This window comes from Seriola dumerili, unplaced genomic scaffold (assembly GCF_002260705.1).
Source record: "Seriola dumerili isolate Sdu_G_001 unplaced genomic scaffold, Sdu_1.0 BDQW01000167.1, whole genome shotgun sequence".
Lineage (NCBI taxonomy): Eukaryota > Metazoa > Chordata > Actinopteri > Carangiformes > Carangidae > Seriola > Seriola dumerili.
In genome coordinates, this window is record NW_019174422.1 from 417,158 (window position 1) to 437,447 (window position 20,290).

Consider the following 20,290-nt stretch of genomic DNA (forward strand, 5'->3'; position numbering starts at 1 on the left):
TAAAAATTGAATACTAATGATTTCCATTTACAATCTGCATGATCACACCCTCAGCTACATCCCTCCACCCGCCTATGGGGTTCATTTAGAGAGTATAGAAATGATCAAACAGGGACAAGCACAAAAAAAAACTTGTAACTGTGCACGACTGAAATAGCGCATCTATCTGCTTTGTAGTGACATAAAAATGAGTTATTGAAGTCGATATTTTTTTGCAGGGCATGAGGAACCGGGATGAAAACAGACAGTGAAATCACAAAGGGAGGATGAGGAGACGGTCTCTCGCCGTAAGTCCAACTGAAAGCAGCTTTAATTAAAGCACCATTAAACCCCCCCCCCCCCCCCACCCCCCCCCCCCTGTGTGCCAATGAGAAAAGCTGCTAAGGAGCTCCAGCTAGATTAAGTAAGACCAAAGCTCCTCCCTTCAGCCCAAAATCTTGTTAAGTCATCTTCGTCATTTTGTAATAGAGAGTACAGGGCTTTTTTTTTTTGTTTTTTTTCCTCCCTGCGTGGCCGCTTTCCACGTTCGTCTCGTTATGAGTCGGAGTCGTGTGGTTTAATTTGCCGGCTGAAACATACAGCAGTCATAATCTAAGACTGTCTGAGGGGGCAAAGAAAAAAAAACACGATGGCCCAGCAGTCAAACATAATTAAATCTCCTGTCAGATGCAATTTTGATTTCCCACTCTGTATTTACACAGCTGATGGCATTTAAATTAATGTATTAGTCCACAGTGCCAGAGAGCTGCTGCTGTGGCTGTCGTTGCTCTTTGCAGCTGGTGGTCATGGAGACGGCGACGGGCCAGGCACTCCGACGAGGGGGTGTGTTCGGTACAGGCGGTGGCGATCAGGGGCAGCTTGCAGCAGCTAGGCCTCCTGGGAAACGGAGTCTATGTGTGATCAGAGTTTGGCTCATGGCAGCCTCTGGCCCGATCATCCACCCTCTCTCCAGGCTTCCTGCCCAGACCTCACAGCCAGTAGTATGTGTGTATGAGGAGGGTGGGGGGACGCTGGCAGTATATAGGGTCTGAGCAGCCGTCTTGACTAGAGGCCATATATGTGTTTCATGTTTTATTGAGATAGCCAGTGGTGACTGGGCCTGGCTTAGCTCCTTTCACCCTCACGCCTCGGGCAACAGTGAAAACCAACTATACAGTAGCGTGTGTGTGTGTGTGTGTGTGTGTGTGTGTGTGTGTCAAGGAGAGTGACAACTGCACCCCGAGGGCTTGGCAGGGGGAGGAGGAGTGCGCCTCTGACCATGCTGCCCTTCCCCTTCCACTATCAAAGCCCCTATACACCAGGCCGGCCTCCCCTCCACACTCACACCTCTCTCAGCCGCTTTTTTTTTTTTTCATTTTTTCACTCAATAATTCTCTCTCTCTCTCTCTCTCTGTGCCAAGGCTGTGGATTTTCAGCTTCTCACTCCATTATTCAATGTCCCTTCACCCCTGCAGAATCCCAAGTTTCACAGGATGTCACAAGCTGCAGATTCTCTGATGTAGTCGTTTGCTGAGGGTATATTCAGCCAGTATCTGTTATAAAATCACATTAAGTCTTATCAGTGTTATCCATCTATGAAAAGATGGACATAATTCTGTTTTATTATGAATTTATTGTATGACGACAGGCGGCACCCTGGTGCAGTGGTTCGCACTGTCGCCTCACAGCGACAAGGTTCTGGGTTCTAACCTGTCGGCTTCATCTAGAACAATAAATTAGTCATTATGTAAGAAACCAAAGTTAAGACAAATTAAATAGTCCTTTCTAAGCTTTTCAAACAAAGTTAGCAAACTTAGAGCAAGACAAACACATTCCTCCTGAGTTAAATCCATAAGTAATAAAACACGTCTTTACCCAATACATTACACTGAGGAGTTTCGCTGCTACTGATATTACTGAGTTAATTCCAAATCCAATCCAAAGCACATTATTCCACGGATCAATACGCACGGACCAATGCTGCATTAGTCAAATCACCCGGAAGATAATTCTCCATCACTAGTTAGCATGTAAACATTAGCCAGAGAGCGATATCAACAACAGGGCTGCACTCTGACCTTTCAACTGACATCTCACTTGACCAATAGGAGCTTCCATGTCCTGCCCGCAGCCAATAGCCAATCAAAGTCCGCGCTGAAAGGAGGCGCCTGCCCCTCTTCATTTGTGTATAGATCGGGCCAATTGAGACCAATTGTGCTGACGACTGGCGCCTTTGTTTAGCCAATGAAAACGATGATGTGCTGGTTCAGTTAGTATACAGTATGTACAGCCACAACATAGACATTCATGCAAAGGCTAAACTATCTGCAACCCTGCGAGCAGTGAGTGAGTCGTGCCTAAAAGACACAAAGTGGTTTTGTCTGTAAATGTAAATAGTGGGTAGAAAATGTAAATTGTTGTAAATACTTTGCAATGTTCTGTGATGACACTGATATGGGGCTGGAACAGTTTATGTGACTTATTTATTTAGGGTTTTTTTGGTTTTGTTTTGTTTTTTTTTTAAATTAGGGTCTTTTTTGGCGTGTCCAAATGTCTAGACATACCCAAAGAAAAACTAAATATGAATTTAATGTGGTATTATTATCAAATTTGAACTTGGAGGTAGGGCTTTATGCTGTTGTCACATTATGTTTTCCAGCTAATAACTCACATCTGCAGGCATCTAGTTTACAAAAAAAAAAAAAATATTCAGGCAGAAATAAAAACCTTCACCTTCAGTGTTTTCAAACTCTTGTGTTCAATCTCACTGCCAGTGCAGTGATTCTTAGTGTTGGGAAAAAACCTTCAGAGTATTCCTTTTCAATCGAGACCAAAACCGTGCAGGTACTCCAAATTGTTCATGAACAGCTTTCAGTTTCCTTTGGTATTCCTTTGATAGGCGTTTTAGGCTATCTTCACAGGGTTGATGAAGGAACCAGCTACAAGCCTGAAAGACTCACTTATCTTCTATCTTTTTAGTGACACACATGTAACCCTCTGCTCACTGTGATCATCATTAACTTTGCCTCTTCAGCACAAAGTAAATGAAGGAATGTAAACACAGTTACTGTGGGGACTGTAATCTGCTGCCAGTGTCTCTCCACATGCCACCTCTCTGGCACCGGCGAGTGTTGGCTGGAATTTCATGATGATGCTTTTCCCCCTGAAGCACTTCCTGCCCACCCTGCTAACTGCCCGCTGGAACAGAAACAACACTTGCTGCTCTGAGGGCTTGAGAGCAGGATCTTGGGGCCTGACCATGGCTTCTGCTAATACAATGAAACCTCCAAACTCTACAGACATTTTAAAAACCTATAGTCCCCGTCCAAATCCGGTGGCAGAAACCTGGCACAGGGAAATGACTTATGTTGTAGATATAAATTAGTCTTTGACCTTTAATTACCAGCAATTTGAAGGCAACTCGGTAGAATATGACAAATCCTCACTTTGGCACGCTCCAAAAATCTGATTTATGGAAACTGAGGATGGAAGGAATAATTTGACATTTTGGGAAATATTCTTACTTGCTTTCTTTACCAACAACTCCTCCAACCATTTCATACAAGCCATAGGAGTGTCTGCTGACGTGGACTTTGTCTCTCTTTATACAACATAACCGCACTTTTCCCTTTGCACCTGTCATCTTTACTACCACCACTAGATGTCTCCTAGCAACGAAACGTAACTATGGGTCATAATGACCTGCTGCACAGACGACCTATGGGCTCTTTTTTTTTACAGGAAGACAGTCACTTCTTTACACACACGCGACTGCATTATAAGTATGAAGCTATCACCACTCATTTAGCTTATCTTAGCACAAACACATGGAAATGGTGAAACAGCTAACTTGTCTGTCCGATAACAAAGTCCCCCTCTCCCAGCCCTTCTAAAGCTGTTTGGATGGGTGAAGTCTTCGCTGTGACGTTGCAAGCCTACCCACCAGGAAGTTACTGCGTCTGCATGGCCAAGAGCCCAAGTCATAACTCCCCGCTGTTTTCCCCGTGTTTCCAGTCTTCATGCTAAGCTAAGCTAAATGGCTCTCGTTTAACCATGACAGCAGCATCAATCTTTTCATCTTCTTCTGCACAATAAGCACTTTCCTCACGTATCAAACTAGACTTCAACCTTTGTTTTATATCTCAACTCAGCACTCTCCTAAGAAATCATACAGCCACCATTCACCTCATTTTACCCCATTTATGTAGCCCCCTCCACCCCACCCCCCTAATTCCTCCTCCCTGCACAAACAGCTAATAAAAAGTCATAAACCAAGCCAAAGAGAAAACTGTGCTCGGGCCCACGACTTCACCTCATCAGCTCGTCTGATGGTCCCGGCGTGCATATATTAACGACATCATTAACGCAATAATGGCCATTGTTTTATGGCAATTATCTATGCCGTGTTATTGAAAGGCTCATTGTTCTGACGATGGTGGGCTCATAAATAAAACAGCAATAAGACTTTGTGAAGAGCTCTCTGTGACCACTAAAGTGTTACTGATGATGGCACGATGGAGATTGCCAAGTCTATTCAGAAAACAGAGCTGGCACAGTGTGATGCGATGGTGTGTGTGTTTGTGTGTGTGTGTGTGTGTGTGTGTGTGTGTGTGTGTGTGTGTGTGTGTGTGTGTGTTGTTGGCAAAGAGTGACAAAGAATGACCCCCTGCTCAGTTCCAAACTCTATCAAGACTTGAGAACAAGAGCATGCATACACAATCCTTAACTGCTCTCTTTATAAGCTCCGCCTCCTGAGCTTAAACTTAATGGAGTTGTGACGTGGGAGGAGGGATGGGTATCGTTAAGATTTTAACAGTATTACTACTTTTATCAATACTGCTTATTGATCTGGTACTTTAACGGTTCTCTTAGCAAAAAACTAAATTAACATTGCTTCATTTTCCCATGTGTACTCAATTTACAATCCTGAGTAACAAACTTCAACGGCATTGTTTTGAACAAATCACTACTATAGACTGATTTTGTAATTGTGGAAATGTAAAATACATGTAATAAGCAATGAATAACACAGGAATTTCTCTGTGACAGTATTTTTAGTTTTTTTGTTCAGGTTTAAGGAGGCAAGTCAGATGCTGAGCTCCCTGCTCAGAAACCTAATCAAACAGTCAGCAGTTTAAATGAGTTCGCTTTCAAATTCAAGGTCAATTTTTGATTAATTCAGCAGCTGTGGAAGAGTGTTTGTTTGGGTTTTTTTTTTTCAATTTCAGGGACAAAGTATTCTTAATATGCTGCAGCAACAGTGGCTGACAGAAAAAAAACACAATTTCTTAGTAACAAAGTTGAAATAATTTAAATATGTGGCCTTAACATTAACCTAGTAGTAGTGTTAAATTATCCAGGAGATCCAGGAGAAGACTCTGATCCACTTTATTACAACTTGGGTCTCATTAACAACAACATTGTTCTCATCCAGTTAACTGCTGAGAATGCAACAACAACAGCAACAAGAAAAGGCCAAAAACATTAGACGCCTTACCTGCAGGCTAACTCAGTCCTAACACCAATGTTACCATGGTAACAATCAATGACACCCGCGCTGACCAGTAGCACCCAACAACAAGAAAACACGGCACATATTTTTTGGTTTACTAACATTATTATACAGAGAGCAACGAGAAGGGAAAGAGTTTTTAGAGAACAAAATCATGTTTTTCTTTCTATCGTTGGGGTAAATGGAGCTGGGCAGTTGGATGTCGTTCCGCAATCGGCCATTTTTTTTATATTGAAAAAAGTCTTAATTGACCCATAATTCATTGTACCAAAGTCCGGCTTAAGACAGTCAAGAACTAAACTGTTCTTTCCTCTTATTGAAAGCTTATTTGGCTGGTGTATACAGACAGTGGCTTCTGTTGTTGTTCTAAATGAAAAGTTATGGGATCACCAAACTCATTAATATTCATCCTCTGGTGACAACGAAAGTCTGAACCAAACACTTTGTTAATCCATGAATTAGATGTGAAGTTATTGGACTTACTCTGTGAAAACTCTGAGCAGGTGGTGGTGCTGGAGAAATGGTCACCAGAGTCATTAGGATTCTTCCTCTTACCATGAAAATCTGCATCAAATGTTACCACAACCCATTTAACAGTTTTTATATTGAAAAAAGTCTTCATTTACCCAGAATTAATTGCACCATAGTCCGGCTTAAGATAGTCAAGCACTAAACTGCTTTGTGCAACAGATGAATTCAGATGTGTATCTGAAGTCTGACTGTTTGTTGTATCTAAGACACAGTCAAAGTCTGTCTTTGTGAAACTGGCCCCTGATCAGAGAAATGACTTTGATGACTGCAATGATATCAGAGCCAATATATAATAAATAACGCACAATGTTGCACCTCCACTGCCAAATCTGGATTCAACATAATGAATTTTAATCTCCAAAACAAACTGCTCTTCTCATTCAGTACTCTAAATATCACGTCTCCCGACTTCCAGCACCTTCTTTACCTCTTAATTGAACATGTTCTCTCAGGTTGTAATTAGGACACATGAAGGGGTGAGCCGGCGGAAGCTCCAACCGTCAGAGCTGCTTAGTAATGACACAGAGCTGGGCGGCTGAGGCAGTCCAGCTTTAGGTATATGATCAAAGCCTGTCCAAACACATCGGCTGCTTTTATTAGACTAAAACAAACAGCCGGCCACTATCTTAGGTACACACACACACCTGTCGTTTCATTATTGAAGCAGTTTGTTGTTTTGGCAGGGGTAAATACCAAACTGGTGATGAACCTGTATGTGGTTGGGTTTCTACGTGCATGTGTGCATGCGTGCGTGTGTGTGTGTGTGTGTGTGTGTGTGTGTGTGTGTGTGTGTTTTCCATCCTCAGGTGAGTGTAAAAAATAAATGTGCTGCAGGTACCAACAAGAGGATTAGTCCCAGTTGTTCCTACTGTACATGCAAACACACTGGGGACAGCTTGGGCCTTGTTTATGTGTGTGTGTGGGTTTGTGTGTGTGTGTGCATGTTTAAACATGTGTGTACTTCCAACTAACTTCTCCCCACACAGCTGCTGATCCGGCAAAACAAGGTTTCTCACTGATGAAGCCAGGAAACTTTGGCTCCGCTCTGACACGCCATGCTCACATGTGCTTTTCTTTACCCACAATCCCCAGATTTTCTATCTAATTGAGGGAAACTGTTTTTTTTTTTGTTTTTTTTTGCCTGTGCAAATTAAGTGGGTGGCATGAAACAGACAGAACAGTCAGACGAAGACCAAAAAGTAAGGAATGAAGCATTCTGTATCACCTAATGACTACACGAACAAGACGTCACAAGTGTGCGGTGTTGACAAGCCAATTTTCCTCTCTCTCATCTTTAAGAATATGTCATGTTTTTCTATTAAAGGGAAATTAACATTTCACATGCTTGTCCAAACCCCAATTCCCCCCTTTTACCTCTGTCCTCCATCTGTATCCCCTTGTTCTTTCTTCTCTATCTCCACTGTGGCACAGAACAGTAAGAAAGCAGCTGACAGGAGGTTAAAACATCAATTAATGTTCACTGAAGGACTATAATTCTTCTCAATCTCAGTGTTTTCTCTCAATTTTCACTCCATTCCATTAATGACATGGCTGCTTTGTCCGTCTATGCTTTTCTATTCATTTTGTTTTTGTCCCCTCTTGCTTGTGAATACGGACTTTGGCTGTTGTTCTAGATGAAAAGTTATGTGATCACCAAACCCATTAGGATTCATCCTCTGGGCGCCATGACAGTCTGAACCAAACACGTTGCTAATCCATGAGTTAGAAGTGAAGTTACTCAACATGGTATGTGAAATCTCTGAGCAGGTGGTGGTGCTGTAGGAACAGTCAGGGAATCACCACAGTCATCAGGTTTCATCCTCTGGGGACCATGAAAATCTGCATCAAATGTTACCACAACCCATTTAACAGTTGCCAGGTTTTTTTTCCCGCCTTGACCAAAGTGGTAGACGGAAGCAAACAACAAACTTACAGACAAACAGAGTGACATTAACATCCATAAAGCCAGACCACTAGCATAGCTAAAATATATGTATTTGATAATCTAAGCATTTTTACTGTAGCACAGCTTAAACCGCAATCACTGTGTTGGCAGATTATGACTGTATATGGGACTAAAGGAGAATATACTCAGTGCAACTCCATGTTTCTTTTAATGGCATTCACACTAGATACAGCTTTGAAGCAAGAAGTACAAACTACGGCTACAGCAGCTGGGTCAAGAATGATGGTTCTGCTCACCAGCCTGTGTTCACTGCAGTGAAAACATGTGGCCCGTGAAACCCTGTTGACTGACTTTTTAGATTTGGTCTCAACAGCTCCTCCGACCTGAACAACCACACAGGTCGTGTCTCCTGAAATAGCGCTCCTACGGCGGCAGGCGTACCGGACCTCAATTGTCATGGTTACCATAATAAACATGCCGACTGTACTGACAGCGGCGATCTACCTTTGTAGACATGGTTACTATAGTGACGGTCTTGACTTGGTTAGGTTTAGGAAAAGATCTTGATTTGGGTTCAAATGAGTACATCCTCAACATTACATGGTCTTTGTTGTCATGGTTACAACGTAAACTGCTGGTTTCGCATGGGAACCGAACAGCGCTCTCCTGTGTCACATTCATCCATCCACCACAACCTCCTCCTGACGTGGACTTTGTCTCTCTTTATACTACGTCACCGCACTTGACCCTTTGCTCCTGTCATCATTACTGCCACCACTAGATGTCGCCTAGCAACAAAACCTAACTATGGGTCATAATGACCTGCCGCACAGACGACCTTGGAGGACAGTCTCTTCTGTCTTCTTGATGTCCTCACTTTTGTTGTCCAGTGAACTAGAAAAACACTTAGCCTCATGTTCATTTCAGTGAGTTCATAACTCACAGGCGACAAATACTATAATGCCAAGCCCATCCATTCCAGATTTAGTAAGTCAAAACTACAGCAACAAAACTACAAAATACCCTGAGTTACAGTTATTCTTGCAGCACTATTGTTGTCCATTGCTCTTGAGTGTGTGGTCCAGAGGTCAGTGTCCTTCTGGAAAGTAGCTTCCAGCAAAGCCATGACATTTGGATAAAGACAAAAAGAAGGAAGAAGTGGAAGAAGGATAGAGTGTGTGTGTGTGTGTGTGTGTGTGTGTGTGTGTGTGTGTGTGTGTGTGTGTGTGTGTGTGTGTGTGTAAGAAGAAGACAAAGATAGACAGTCTCTCTGGCTATGAACTCTGCCAACTATTGTTTCCTGTGGGTATACTTTTCACAATTTAGTCAGAAGTAAATCCAGCAGACCTCTCTCTCTCCTCCAGCTGTGTGCAGTTGTGGACCTGTGATCCTCCTCACAGGAAGAATGTGGAAATGGGAAACGTCTTCCAGATGTGCGGGCACATGGGCCCTTTCAGCCGCTGTGTGAAAACGATCCGACTCCCATGCACGTACGTGCCAAAAACACACCTAAATATGCTCAACATGCAGTTCATCTACACAGACACACACTGCATGGCATTATGATCTACACACAGCCACATGCTTGCACAGTTGTCTCAGTTTCCAGTTCATCTCGGGTCCAATCAGATAGTAGCTGAGTTTTGTGCACCTCTCCATTCTCCTCCGTTTCCTAACAGATTAATATTGGCAGTCGTTGTGTTATTGGACGATGCACAAACTTTCCATTTCTGGCTTGAATTTTAACTGATACTGACCCTCAGACTGAATTTTTTGGGGGTTTTTTTGTGGACCATTTCGGCAGCTACACAGCATAACAGCAGTGATGTATTTTGTATGTACATTATATTTGTGATTTGTGCGGATAAATAATGTAATACTGCAACTTTCCTTTTTTAAAGTATGCACTGTAACGATGTAGCTATTTTCATGTAGTCTCATAATCTCAATCTAAGAATCTGAGTTTTAATCTTATAGAGAATATTTCTTTCTTATAAATTAACTAATGGAATAAAAAACAAAATAGAAAATGAAAAAGAAGAAAAGAAAAAATTTCTTAAACTTTTAAAATTTAAGGGCCAGCCCTATTAATGCGAATGCCCATTTCTGACTGACTGACTGACTGACTGATTGATTCAGTGAATGACTGGCTGGCTGACTGACTGACTGAGTGACAGAGTCGAGTGATCAAATTGGTCAGCAGTGTACCATTAGTCATTCTGCCAAGTGTGCGAGGTTCCCCATTGGCTCTTTCAAAATGTGTTGGCACAAACAGCTTGGGGGCGGGGCGTTTACAGCCTGCAGTGTTTCCAATTTAGTGCATTTTTCAAAAAACCTAAAGGTTCAGTGAGTGACAGAGAGGCGGAGCAGCAGTTTGTTACCCAGACGGAGGCTGTGTGCTGTGTGAAAATGCAACAAGAAAGATGTTCTGTGTCTTACTTTCTAACGCTAACTTTCTCTCCGAATGACTATATTACAAGGAAATGTAGCCAAAAATTACTGCTCAGTCTTTTCTCTTTAACTTATGTGTTTGGTGATGCTGTCAGACGAAGTGGTTATAAAATCAGGATTAGCACATATGAGCCACAGATTAGCAGCTTGAGAAGTATGTAGATGTAGACTTAACGTTCTGTGCTTCAGTCATTATTCCAAGCTTGTTCCCTTGTCTTCAACAGCAGCAGAAAACCATGTAACTGAGAACAGCTTTACTGTGAGTTCAGCTGTATTAAAATGCTGTATATGTGAGCACAGAGAGGAGGAGAGATGAGAACAGATAAAGAGCTGAAACCAGCTGATACTAAGCTGAATGCAAATATGACACGATGATGTCAGTTGTTTACAGCGGTTGCACAACAGTTCTCGACTACATCCTCAATCGCACTGACCACATGCAGCCCAGACATATAGTAGATTTTGATCTATCTAAAAAATATCTGTCTCTTCAGCTGCTAAATGCAGCACTATATTCACCTTCTAGTCTAACCCTAACCCTGCTATTTGGTGCTGCGCAGGTAGTGGACAAAGGGTTTACCAGAACCTTTTCTACCTACTATCTACAGTGTTGATAAAATCAAGGAAACAAAGAAGAAAACAGCTAAATTTGTGGGCCTTAAATCAAAACCATGATGCTAAAAGAGGCTAAAAAACCCTTCACAGGGTCCATCAGTACGAGCAAACCCCTTCCACATTCCAGTCATTTGGCCTATTGATTACATAACAGCTAGATAATGATTAGTGTAGCTTTTAGATGTGATTGTTGGTCTTGTGAACCAAAGAAAGTTCACCTAGAGATTTCATACTCAGATGTCTTGGGAAGAAGTATTTATTGAAAACTTGACACACTGAGGAGAAAATGATGAGCCCAAACAAGGCTCGTCTATAGTCTTCACCTATATGTGTGAGGTTCTATTGGTCACTAAACATAGTGACATGTCTGACCTAACCACTGCTGCCTGTCTTTCCTTTTGCTTCACATCCAGAGAACTGGATTTGAGCAGCTCTCTCCGAGTTATGCTGTTCCCTGCATCCTTATCTATAAGACCTTGGTCGTCATGGTTACCGAGGATAGGAATGGGGCCATCTGGACACTATCAGTCATTATAGAAGTTAAACAGCGAGCTACTGTCTAACAGTATGAGGTCTGTATGACGCGTACCCTTACGGTGGTAGTGTGTATCTACTAAAAGTAAGAAAATTCCTTCACAGTGAGAACAGCTGGTTTATATAGAGTGGATTTCAAACTGCAGCTGAGTTATGCATCACTTTCTCTGAATAAGTAAATCCAATTAAAGTCAATGTTTTCTATCATAATGTTTAAAACTAAACCAATTAAACCATGTTCAATTAACTTTATTGAAGTACCATTGAGCTGTGCGTTCACAGAAACAAAATTAACAAGGATTAAATGTAATTCAATGTTCACTACTGAAAATTAACTGATGATCTGAATCCACTGAAAGGAGGGAAAGTGCATCTCCTCTCATGATGTTACAGTTAAACAAGCAGACACAGATCAGTAGCCGGCTGCATATCTACACTGTCCCTTCTTCTATGAGGAAATGGAAACAAGACCAGGGGCCGGACGCATCAATGATGCGTACACACAAAAACCATGCATACGTCATTTCAAATTCACAAACTGAAATAACTGTGTTTGTGCTCAATGTTTCTTTCAGCATCGTTTAATATCTTTTCATTTATTGTGAGTAAATTCATTAAACTGTTTGATATTATTTTAATATTTACTGATCACAGTGTTAGAGTCTGTCTGGAGCCTCATTAAGACTCAAGTGCCAATAAATGAAGTTCAGAGTAAATGATTGTAGTAAAGTAAACTGATGAGTGTTTTTGTCTCTTATCTGTGAGAGTCTCAGTTTCACACTCATCTCTGTGTCTGATCATTTGTGGCACAGACCGTGTTTTTTTTTTTTTATGCAACTCGATTGATTGAGAGAGCGTTCCCTGTGGAACACGGATTGGTCAAAAACATCTATTTTGATGTCCAGGTTAATAAGTCAAATTTGAATTTCTATAGGGTTTCCCCTCTGCAGTGGTAGCAACACTTTAAGACCTTCAAAACTGACGCGTCGACACGACATTTTATGTCACATCAATTACGTCTTAAGAAGGTGTATTTTCTGTCATCTTGAGACGTGCAAAAAAAAAAATGGATTTATTTATTTATGGCTAAATGTGGGAGTGGAAATGAGGCTCGTGCACATGCGCCCAATTTCTCAATAAGTGAGATTCATTAAGCGAAACCATGCGGGGGACATCGGCTTTATAATCCTGATGAAAAGAATGCGTATTTATATTTCTGGTTTTGTGCGTACACATAGTTTTAATCATGAATCTACAGGGTTTCATGCATCTGGGCCCCCAGGACTTTTCTCCACCCAAACACAATAAATTATCCATCACTGGAGCAGCTTCTTGTCTGTTCTTCATTGTACCTGTGTGCAATGATTCACCCAGAAAAAGCCCTTCAACATCTCCCCAGTTAGGGTTTAGTTTTCTATTTGTGCCTGTAACGCCTCAGAGTTCTATAGAGATCCTTTCTAAAATGGTTCTACCCAGCACCGTGGCATGACCCTGGAGACCTGTTTTGTGGTTCTATATCAAACCACTTGTGTTTAGAAAGTAGACTCGCTGGCTGCCATCTTAAGTAGCAGACAAAGCTCTCTTGGGTGCTGCCTCTCTCTCTCTCTCTCTCTCTCTCTCATTATCTATGTGTCTCTCTCTCCAGGCTGTGAAATATGCATGGATGAGGGAAGCGGTGAGGTGGTGGTGGAGTTGGGGTGTGTGGGGCTGAAGGGAGGATGATGCTCTCGCCTCAATTAAGTATTTACTGCACCCCAGACCATCTGGACTGAGGGAGCAACACAGCGAGAACGGGGAGAGAGAGAAAGAAAGAAAATGGACAGAAATCAGCCTGAGAGGGAAATAAATGAATGGAAGTGAGGAGTGGGTTAGAGGAAGAGCGGAGGGGAAATGAAACATGCTGTCCTGATTAGGCCCAAAAGCACATGTTTCTACTCTGTGGCTCTCTCTCCTGGTTTAGTTTGGGGAAATGTGATCTGGACCCCAGGGAGGGCTAATCATCAACACATTTGTAATGGTGAAATAACTGTGTGTGTACACACACACGTACACACACACACACACACACACACGTCTGAAATTAACTGATTAAGGAGGCATCAAAGTTAGCAGTGAGCTGGAGCTGCGGTACTGAGCCTCAAAGCAACAGCTTCAAGACACTGAAACAAACTGAAGCAAAGAAACACGAGTTTATAAAGTGACTTCTTTCACTCGTCTTACATTCCCTCTGTGCTCTGCATCGACGCTGTCTTTCAGTTTCAGTTCGTATATTCCGGTTAAAGGGGAACTCTCTCTCTCTCTCTCTCTCAAAGTATGTTTACAGGTGTTGGGGAGTAATACTGCACGAGGTCTGATCAGTGTCCTCGTTCTTCCCTTCTCGCTGTGACTGTTCTGGCTGGTTGTGAGAATGACTTTGCAGCCGATCAGACACCTCCCTTAAGCCGGGAAGTCACTGCCTGCGTTGCGTGAGCGTGGCGGCTGATGTCACTGACCTGCTGTGGAGAAAGACGTGTGTGTGTGTGTGTGTGTCTGTGTATGTGTGTGTTCACACCAGCTGCTTCTCTGCTTTATCTCTCTACAAGAGTTTGCAGATTACTTGAATGTGGAATTTCAGACTGTAGATTCAGATTCAGCCTAGACAGAGACGACTGTAGTGGACATGTCAGTTTCATGTGATGTTGCTGGTATGATGATAATATGAAACCAACAGGTCTGTTCTCCGTCTGTTTTTGCTGGGAGACGCATCACACGTGACAAATCTCTGATGCGTGTCATGTGAGTGTTACTCTAACCCGTTAAAGGTGAAAAACTAAACATGTTTCAGGCCAGAGATGATACTTAAACTGTCAATATGGACGTAAAACGTTTCGCAGCCGCCATGCACACGCGACGTAACCAGTGTGTTCCTGGAGGCCTGTAGAGTCAATGAGGACTGAAGGATTTGTCAGGTCACAGTAACTTTGACCTTTCACCACCAAAATCTAATCAGCAAGGAGGCATAAAAACATATTGATGACGGTAAGTATAAATAGTCAAGAACAGAAATAAATTTGTAATGCTGTAATAGTGAAACGTTCTGTTGCATTGAAGATGCTACAAACTGTAGGATTTCCCATAGACGATGTTGCTTACTGTGTTTGCTGGTTGGTTGCATGATCTGACTGTCGATTACAGTAATTATTCAACTGCCTACATATTAATGTGTTAATCTATATGTATATGCTCTGCTTAAGTAAATCGATTCATGTGTTATTTCCTTCTACTCATTGGTATCGTATTGCTGTTTTGCTGCTGTCGTGACCTACTCTGCCGACGGGAACCATCAAAGCTTCTACTACCTGTATCATCACTTTTCATCTCCCTGATTGCTCGGCTTCTTGAACGCGGCTTTAAAGAGCGGCTTTGTTGAAAACAGAGAAAATGTGCAAATTGACTTTGAGTCGGAGAGAAAGAAGCAGAGAGGAATGGAAAGGATGAGTTAATTGATGGAGAGAGGAGGGGGAGGGGGGGGGTTGTTGGAGGGGCTGATGAATCTGTCTGAAGTTTGATGCCCCTACTGTTCAGAGTAAAGAAGCCCTGGAGGCGCACACGCGTGAACACACACACACACACACACACACACACACACACACACACACACACACACACACACACACACACACACACACACACACACTAATACACCTAAAATACAAAAGACTGTATACAAATACCTACACCAAGAAAACAGAAATGTACACACACACACACACACACACACACACACACGCACACACGCACACACGCACACACACACAGACACACAGTAACCATAAATGAAACAAGTACAAAACAAGACCTCCTCGTGGGTGCCTGCCTCCGGCCACTCAGACTAGTTTCAGGTTACATCCCTGTTTATCCAGAGTCAGAGAAAATATGAACCAATTGTGTGAAATCTTGTCATAATTGCTGAGTGAAGTCTTGAGTTGTGACTAAAAGGTGTTTTGTTTTGATCCTTGAGTCCCAGTGGACATTTGTGATATTGCATTCACAGGACCAAAACTTTTTTTTTTTTGAGGTCACACTGACTTTGACCTTTGACCTTTAACCAACAAAATCTAATCAGTTTGTCTTTGAGTCCAGGTGAATGTTTTCACCACATTTAAAGAAATTCCGTCAAGGCGTTACCGAGATATCACGTTCATAAGGACAAAAAATTGTTGCTGTGTGATGTCACCACGCCCTTAACCGTTAACTTTTGACCCCCAAAATCTAATCCATTCATCCTTGAGTCCAAGTGGATGTTTGTGCCAAATTTGAAGAAGTTTCTTCAAGGTGTTACAGAGATATTGTATCCCCTGGAATGGGACGGACGTACAGAAGTGCTGGCTTGCAGACGACCACCTCATCCACAAGCGAGCAGTGAAGCCCCCCCCCCCTGCTGTGCAGTGGCTACCACTCCCCCACCCCCACCTCTTCAGATGAAGACGTGTGAAGAGGGGGCATGAATTATAAATGCCCCCCTGACTCTCACACCAGCACCCAGTTTATGAGAGTGTGTGATCATTTTTGGGTTAAATTGAAAATACAAAATGAGGATACAGNACACGCCCTTAACTGTTAACTTTTGACCCCCAAAATCGAATCCGTTCATCCTTGAGTCCAAGTGGATGTTTGTGCCAAACTTGAAGAAGTTTCTTCAAGGTGTTACAGAGATATTGTATCCCCTGGAATGGGACGGACGTACAGAAGTGCTGGCTTGCAGACGACCACCTCATCCACAAGCGAGCAGTGAAGCCCCCCCCCCCTGCTGTGCAGTGGCTACCACTCCCCCACCCCCACCTCTTCAGATGAAGACGTGTGAAGAGGGGGCATGAATTATAAATGCCCCCCTGACTCTCACACCAGCACCCAGTTTATGAGAGTGTGTGATCATTTTTGGGTTAAATTGAAAATACAAAATGAGGATACAGGATACTGTACATACTAGGATCTGATCAACACGGCTTTGGGAAGGTTCATTCTGAAGGCAGATGAAACCTCCACCAATATCAAATATGCCTGGATTTGAGCACAGATAATTGCACTTTCTGTGTGCATCTTATAAAAATAAAATCAAAGGATGCTCCAAGATATGGCAAATTAATTCAAGAGATGCAATTTGTGGTTTTAGAAGCATCTAGAACAGAATGTAGCCTTTTCTCAGACAGTAAAACACCACCAGAAATCAAGATATTATCATCCATCAAATCATAAACCTGTGATGGCCCAAAGTTTGAAGCTCTGTGTATCATCTAAAAATGAGAAACACTCACACTGAGGATTCAAAAAAGAAGTGCACATCTGCTCCGTTCAGTTTGAGGATCAAAAAGGTTTACTGAGTGTTTCATGGTTCGACTTGGAGCAACAGAGTCTTAAGATTAGTTCTGTCAGCCCGCAGTCATCACAGTGTTTGGTAATGCAGTGGCAAATCCTCACATCTCTGCGTAATCTACAAGCACCTTTCCCTCTGTGTACTCTGATGCCGTATCCAAATTCGATCTGCATTTAAGGCACAAGTCGGGACAAGCTGAGTGGGTCACCATATCTTATTTAAGTGTCTTCAAGCAGGACACGGAGTGGGAACTCGTTGTGGCTCTCATATTCAGCATCACACTATTCACCATCTGCTGTTTCCAGAGACTGTTAAACATTTACCGTTAATTACTGAAAATCACTTCATGTTAAAGCTCCATATTTTCCTCTTCTTCTGTGTTTTATTTGAAGTGGTGATTCATAGGAAAATACACATTTGTGGTTTTCAAGAACCAAAAACCATCAATGGAGTTTTACATCGCCTCTCTCAGGCTAGTAACACCAGGTCAGTGAGCCAATCAGAAGAGAGGAGGCTTTGAGCCTCTCTTCTGATTGGCTGACTGTTTTCTCAGTGATGGAATAAAATATAACAGATTTCAGGTAAACACTCACCAAATCCTCCAAGGTTGGATGGTGGGTCAAGGTGGGCGGGGCTTGGGGCATGACTAAGGGTGGCGGCTACTTTGTTGTGACATCACAAAGTTACAGAAGTTACAGACGGCTGGTTTTAAGGCTCAGACTGAGCACTGCACTACTTTCACAATATGGACAGAACACCTAGACCTTCTTTATAATCAAAGATGACATGGAAATCTTACTTCATGCAATATGGGACCTTTAATGTTTCTTAATGAATGCAGAAAAGGTCTCAGTATGACTCAAACTTCAAAACACACTTCAAAGCGCCTGTTGAACTGTCACAACATCTGATTCAGGGAATCAGGTGAGTTGTATTAAAAATTTGTGCCAATTTTTCCGAAACTGACAACCTGACACTTGCGCCTAGTTCATGCAGTGATTGGCCAGGTGTGCAAAGGTGTTAAAGGTGTTAGTTTTTTTCATTCTACACAGAAATATTTCTGTCACTTCTTCCGTCACCAAGAATGCTTTTGAAAAGAGGCGGTCCGAAAGTGTTGTGTCAAGGCTACAAAGATGTTATTAGAGAGAGATCACACAGGCAGTGGGATGCATCCAGGAGGAGGCTGGGATCACAGGGTTTCCACAACATCTTCAAGTGTGGCCATTTGAAAAACACTTCCTTAAACTCCCATAGGACCTTAATGTTTTACTGATAGCAGGGTAAATGTAGCACATTTAAAATCATCACTAAATAACCAAATGTTGTTTAGAGTGAAAAAGTTTGGCAAAACTCCCCTAAATGAAGACTCTGTTTTTCTCTGAAATAGAACATAACATCAATGCTGCAGCATCAATGAACACACCGAGACTTCTATGACCACAGATAGAAAGAAAGAAAGAAAGAAAGAAAGAAAGAAAGAAAGAAAGAAAGAAAGAAAGAAAGAAAGAAAAAAAAAGATGAATCTGCATCAATTTTTTTCATCTTTTCACTTTAACACTTAAAAGAGGAGCACAACCTGCCCAGAAAGCCTCAGGTAGTCCATGAGTTTCCACTGACTTTCTCCTGCTCTCCCTTCACAAAGAGAGCCGCTCTCACCAGGCGAGTGAGGGGGGATGTGTGGAGCTCTTTTATCAGCCGTGTTATAGCACGGGACCTTGGGCCAGCCATAACAGACTGAAGGACAGACATGCTGGAATAACAGGCAGCCATTACAAAGGAGCCAGCACTGACGCCGAAGCCCGAGGGCAGACAAAACTCTCCACAGCACAACGGGAAATACAGACATGGCACCGAGTGTGGTTCTGGTTACGATTAGAAGGTGCGAGCTGGCAACGTTTGATAATGCAGGAAAAAGCCAAGAGTCTGCTATGAAATAAGCCTCGCTTAAACTTTGGAAAGACATTTTACTGACTGATCCTGAGAAGTGAATGACACTGGCCGATATCCAGTGTTCTGGCTGGAATTCACCTGAGCTGCTCAGCTATAGGTGCTGAACTGTGAAGACAGCGGCTGTGTGCTTTGCTCACTGACACAAGACGAGCCTCTATAGAGCACTGCTGATCTGAAAGGTTCTCAGTTCATTTACTCAGCTGCCCTCAAAAACTTTTCCTCTGTGCTGTTAACTTTCCCCCTGTGTGAAATCTGGCATCTTGATCTACGCCACCTGACAGGGCAAGACGCCAAACCCATTCATCTTCCCCCCATCTTCCTCATTTGATCCTGCAGCCCTGGACTTCAAAGCCTATAGGCTGTTGTGGATTCTGTCTGTCCACGCCACACCACGCTGAGCTGACAGCTACAAGACACTGAGGTAACACCTCACACATAATACCTACCAAGACGTGGCCACAGAGCCCTCTTGGAAACATGCTAATTTCATGGTAAATTCTGCTTTTTTGGGACATGAACGCCAACAGACAGCCTGGCAGCTTCTTCTGCTTCTGCCAATTTAGATTCAATTCAGATTAAACTCAACCATTTGCTATGTTTTTTTTTTTTTTTTTTTTTTTCCCCCCTTTCTCGAGCCGGCTGTCCAGTGGTGAATCTGGAGCATTATTCATAGACTGCAACAATTAAAACATCAACAGGGGCAGGATAAAAATATGTACATTATTCATGTCTGTCCTCCAGGGAGACAGGCAGTCAGCTAGCTAGTGAGATAATGAGAGGCTGAAGCTTTGAAGTCATGGAGCCCTCAGTGAGGTAAATGGCATGAATTAAGTACCACCATCAGAAACCTTTTACTCTTGCGAATGTCTTCTAGACGGCTAATTTTAGCCAGTGTTATGAGCCCTGTCCTCACTATTGTCTGAGGTTTTATTGGGAAATTTTAATATAATTAAGTCTCTACCACCCCCACTCCTTGTCTATGAGAAGGTCAGCCTCAGCTACATAGCAGCACCCCAGGAGCTGGAGGGGGAAGATGTAGAATAAAGAGGAAATTAATATTCCATGAGAAAAAATATCTACAATCACAAGATACAGTTGTTGTGAAGTGGAGGGGAACGGATGCGTCGCTTTTTTTCTGCCGCTCAAAAGCAAAGAGCAGTGTGAAGAGTTGTTGGCGAGCAGCAGCTTTGCTAAATAGAAGAAGCTCTGCCAGCCAGACTTGACCCCTTTCCCTGGCACTGCCGGCGCCCGCCGTCCCGCCCTGTGCCATGCTGATATGCTATCTGCCCAAACAGATGCCCACTCTGGCCTCCCAGCGCCGCTCTCCGGTCCCCCACTTCACTCCTAGCTGCCTGCTGATGTTTTGTCCGTCCTAGCGCTCGCATCTCTCTATCAACCCCTCGTCTCCTTGAGGAAGCGCGGCGGAGAGGAAACCGACATCGGCACTGACCTCGCCGAG

At 42.9% G+C, this 20,290-nt stretch overlaps 1 protein-coding gene across 1 annotated transcript in view; it reads right to left on the reverse strand.

Moving 5' to 3' along the window:
- Positions 1–20,290, reverse strand: part of sorcs2 (sortilin related VPS10 domain containing receptor 2) — a 334,331-nt gene that overhangs the window by 211,944 nt on the left and 102,097 nt on the right.